Source organism: Quercus suber, unplaced genomic scaffold (assembly GCF_002906115.3).
Source record: "Quercus suber isolate HL8 unplaced genomic scaffold, Cork oak 2.0 scaffold_352, whole genome shotgun sequence".
NCBI lineage: Eukaryota > Viridiplantae > Streptophyta > Magnoliopsida > Fagales > Fagaceae > Quercus > Quercus suber.
Genome location: NW_027069804.1, coordinates 92,161 through 97,875, shown reverse-complemented (window position 1 = coordinate 97,875; position 5,715 = coordinate 92,161).

Genomic DNA, 5,715 nt, shown 5'->3' with positions numbered 1-5,715 from the left:
CATAACCTATGCCGTGAATAGGTTAAGTCAGTTTTTAGCTCAGCCCAAAGTGCCTCACATCTAGGCAACCAATAGAATACTGCAATATATCAAAGGAACACTAGGCCAAGGAGTGTATTTTCCTTGTAATTTAGACTTATAGTTAAAGGCATATTGTGATGCTGACTGGGCAGGTTGTCCAGACACTAGAAAGTCTCTTAAATGGTATTGTGTCTTCCTTGGGGATTCATTAATATCATGGAGATCAAATAAACAATCTATGGTTTCAAGATCTTCAGCTGAAGTTGAATATAGATCCATGGCAACTACAACATGTGAAGTCACTTGGTTATTGTTTCTATTGAAGGACTTACATGTGAAGCATGACAAACCAGTTTTATTGTACTATGACAACCAGGCAGCACTAAATATAGCTGCAAATCCAGTATTCCATAAAAGATCAAAGCATATAGAAGCCGATTGCCACATTGCTAGAAACAAGGTTCTAGATGGAACAATTAAAACTTTCATGTGGCTTCTAAAAATCTGCTAGCTAATGTTTTCACCAAGGCTTTAGGTGTAGACAACTATCTATGATTGGTCAAGAAGTAGGGTTTGATTAACATCTTTGTTGCTTGTGTTTAATTTCCAAAAACTATATTAGAAACACAAACTATAAGAGCTTTGCTCTTGGGGGGGGGGGTGTAAAAATTGATGAAATTTGCTCAAGACTTAATGATTTATCTACTAAGACTAGTGCAGGACAGCAGCCTAATAATGGTGCAGGCCAACAGAGCAAAGAGATGGTTTGTAGCATTACTAATTCTAATACAAGCATAGCAGCATCATCACTAGTAGACAAGGTTAGTCACAACAATAGTTCTAAGCAATTGTGCAGCAACAATTCAACAGAGATGTCTGATACAGAGCACCAGTGGGCTTGCAAGGATGTACTAGAGACTATTGAGGCAGTACCTTATCATGAGATTTTCATACGTAGTTTTGGAGACTATGATACACGTGGCTTATAATAATTAGACTATCATGTAAATAATGAGAGCCTATTGTACAGTTAGCATAGTTAGTAATTGATTTCCTGTAATTACGGTGTTAGTCAATATTAGTCGTGTATATATAGGGTAGCTTTTATGTATTAAGATTAGTTGCTTGTATTACTCTTTTCTGATTCAATAAAATCTCTAATCTTCTATTTAGAGAAAATTCTAGATTTTATATCTTGTTATAGGTTGATGACATGATCACTACAAGTAATGATGTGTTTGGTATCCAAAATCTTAAGTGGATTTTTTATCAACACTTCGAGATGAAGGATTTGTGTTCTTGTAGAAATTAATTAGGGAACTTGGAAGACATTAGAGATAGACAAATAAGGTGCAAAGATGGAACCTAATTGACTAATAGTCATGGTGGAACCATCAGTTGTGTGAATAGTAGGTAATACAATAGGGGTGTGTGTGTGGCCATGATAGCAGAATTGAGATTTAGGATCTGCTTGTTTTATTGAAATTGAAAACTTTTTTATGAAAGTACTGTAGATAAAGGTAAAAGTTATCTAAAATAGTACAGTGAGACCTCTAAATAATAACAAAAAGTGTAGTAAGACCCATGAATAATAGCAAAAATAAGCTGAATAGTAAAATAAGTTAGCAAAAATAATCCATGTCAAATGCACACTTAAATGATTACAACATCAAGATTGTTGGGGGGACCATAATTTAACTCCCTACAACCAGTCTAAAAACAGGCTCGTGTGGTGTAATGTTGAATGCCATAAAAGATTTGAGTGTGTCTTCTTCATCACCAATTAGTTTTGAGGTAGAATGGCACAGCTCATGGTCCGACAAATGGTATCAAAGCCATGGTCATGGTTTTGAGTCACAAGAGTGTCATTGTGAGGGAAGGATTGCTAGGGGGACCAATTTTTTTTTTTTTTAAATGAGAATCCAACTCAAAGTTTGGGCATTTATTGGAAAAACACAAACCGAAATACAAATAACTTAATGAACATCAAAGTTAGCCAAGGGAGTAATGGCAGTTGGCAGGTCTTCAATCCATGCTTGAAAAACATCTCTAGTTTTGGCTTTTTTAGCTAAAGCATCCGCTACCCTATTACAAGATCGTTTAACATGACTAAATTCAACTTTAGAAAGATGAGAGGCAAGAAATATAATGTCGTCGATCAAATTTCCATATAAGGCCTCGCTTGCACCACCATTGTTTAAAGCTTGGATCACTGTCAACGAGTCACCCTCAAAAATATCTTCTTGAATACCAACTTCAGACGCAAACTTCACCATTTGTCTGCACGCCATTACTTCAACCTCTACCACTGAATTAGGAAGAGGGATGCGCCCAGACATGGTAGCAACCACCTCAGGGGGGGGGGGGGGGCCACAATTTGACTCCTTACAACCACTCTATAAACAGGCTCATTACTTCAACCTCTACCACTGAATTAGGAAGAGGGATGCGCCCAGACATGGTAGCAACCACCTCAGGGGGGGGGGGGGACCACAATTTGACTCCTTACAACCACTCTATAAACAGGCCTACATGGTGTGATGTCAAACGCTATAAAAGATTTGAGTGTGTCTTCCTCATCACCAATTGGTTTTGAGGTAGAATGGCACAGCTCATGGTCCGACAAAAATAATTTAGCCGGTATCATAAAAAGGCATAACTAGAAGGCTTAGAAATGACCTGGCTGAGAAGAGCTTATAGATCCACTATAGCAAAGGTAGGGGCAGTTGAAGAGGCAAGCTCAACATGGCTAGGTGATAATGCAACCGATGGTGGAACTGATTCAAAGTTAGCCAAGGTTGCAAAATTATAAAGGATATAAGCATGAATGTGGCAATGGTCCATGGTGTGCCCCTTAGCCTTATAGAAGTTGCGAATGAAAAGCTTCTGATTAGACCCTTTTTTTTGTCATGTCCTTATGATGGAGCAAGGTTTATAGGTGCAATAGTGACAAAGATTGGAGTAGAAAGAACCATAGGAAGTGGAGTCAGGGAGAAGTGATGAGACCGTCCATGTACCTTTCATTGAATAGTTCATTGAAAACTTAATAGTGGGTAGTGGAGTGAGATATATAGAACAGCTGGCTGAGTACGAATTCAAACTCTTCATGAATACCCCATTAAGAACTGATTTAGACGTACTTTCTCACAATGAACATCGATAAATTAGGTCTTAGAAGGTGTCTTGATAATAGGTTCAGCTGCTTCTAATTGATCCCATAATGTTACGGTCATATTTTTTATGCATTGACATATCCTTTGACAAAATTCACTTTACTTGTAATTGGGTAGATCTAAAATATGTTTAGGATATCAAGAAGTGTGTTAATAAGACAAAACAAGTGGTATCATTAAAAACATGAAGATTGAACCAAAAAACAAGTGAAGAAAAATATAATTGATGAAGCTCAACACTAATCTTGACATCCATTGAGACTTAATGGGTAACTCTCAACACTACTAGTCTAGCTAGGGTTTCGTTCACTAACTTCTAGGGCATATAAAAGCTTTATTTTAAAGTCATAAAAAATACAGAGACTCAATTTAGAGAACTCATACACTCTGTGAGAAGCTATTGCGTTCTTGTGTATATTGAGCTACGCAGAAACTAGAATTCTCATATCAGAATTTCAACCCATGATAACTTGGATTGCTAGGGTTTCATTCACTAAACCTCTAGAGCATGTAAAAACTTTATTTAAAAGTTATCAAAGACACAGAGAGTCAATTTAGAAAACTCATACACAATGTGAGAAGCTACTGTGCTCTTGTGCACCTTAGGATTTTGTAACCAAGCAGTGCTTCTAGATCTTCAACGTGCTTTGAATTGAATAACTTTGCATTCAACAACAATCAATCAGTTGCTGTGAAGTCAGATACATATTGGGATCCGTGCATACAGGAAGAAGTCTCTACAAGATCAAGTCTAATTGGGAATTAGAGTAAAGGTTCAACTGTAGGTTGGTATTTTGAGATAATCTAGGTAATGGTAAGATTTCTTATACTTGTAACCACTTGATTCTTGGTTAGTGGATTCTTGGAAATGGTGAATTAAAAATCACTGGAGGGGTTTGCCTTGCGACAGGTTTTTCTCATTCGTCAACAAATAACCGTGTCAATTTATTTTTCACTGCACATTAGCATATTTGGTGATTTGTTTGTGCCTTCACGGTTTGCATATAATTTAACCTAATTAATCAACTTGAGTAATTGAATCAATTAATCAAAGTCAATCTATAACCTAACACAAAGAAACCTCATGTAGCTATGGAAGGTTGAAATGCGCTCGCCTAGATCTTGTGGAGCCGATATAGAGTGAGCATATGATTATGTTCTCAAGCACCAACTGATCTAGAGTACCGAGAAGTAAGCATATTCCAAACATCCCTAGCGATTATATAGTCTCCAAAGTCAAAAAGTCTATACTGATTAAAGGAGAGGGGTGTTATGGAGCCAAGTGATGATTTGATGATTGGCACCATCTCAATCTTCAAGATGAAGAACAAAGGAAATAGTAACTTCTCCCTCTTTTGAGCGAGGGGCCTTGCGTTGGCTAGTCACATAAAACCACATTTTGCAACATTTGTGGAAGTTACACATAGCTTGAGCCCATTGAGAGTAGTTGAGAGGATGACATGAATGTGGTGAGAGACCTCATTTTAGGCCATAAAGAAATCTCAATTGCAAAAATGGACAAATTTATATATATATATATATATATGAAATCAATATGCGAGTAAATAGTAAAAAAAGTACCTAGATAGAGAAATTCAACTCTTAGTCAGGGTCAAACCCTGGCTGGCTGGTTCGGGATCACGATTCAAGCCAGTCCAGATCTCAGTTTGGAATTGCAATTCATACACAATCTAAGATTGCCGTTTAGCAAAAATTCAAGTCGAGTTAGGGCAGGCTAACGTGGTAGGGGCTGATGTGACATGATTGTGTGGCACCCTAATGCACTTAGGATTGACATGGCGGTGATATTGAACTGACACATGGTGTGCACGTTGTTGTACATGTGTGGACGCATGTCAGGCTTTTTGTAAGGGTGTATGGGCGAGTGGTCATAAGTTTTGGACACGTAGTGAGGCAGTCCAAAACTTTCTCCGATGCATGCAACGTCATATCAGGGTGATTCCAACTTCCTTGATCTCGCAACCTCCGTGTATGGTTGCTCGAGTTAATGTACGATTGGAGTGGATTTGAGAATGAAAGTAGCTTTGGTTGACGATAGTGGGTCACTTCTTATGATGGCTATGGAGGCGAACAAGAGAAGGCTAGGGCAGCTAAAGAATAGTGACAACAGACAAGCCTACTTGTAAAAAATCCGGAAGCTCAAAGCTTTGGCTTTGATATCATGTCAAAGACTGAGGTCTTATTGTATTATTGTTGAACACTGTACAGGAAACTATCTTTCGATGTAGGCGAGATATGTGTGTTGTATAAATAATAGAAGTACAGTACAAGCAGGTGCAGTGCAATAGCTCATTGGACTTATATTCTAACATAAGGAAAACTAGTTATGCATGCAAGTAGTGGTTGTTTATACGATCAAGTAATTAATTTATAAACCCAAACATTAACCAAACCTTGAGAGATGCTTCCTTCTACCCTTTCTAACTTCTTTTCTACAACTAGTGTTATTTCATAATCTGGAGTGTGTACTTTCATCACACACAAGTCTTAACTTGAGTCA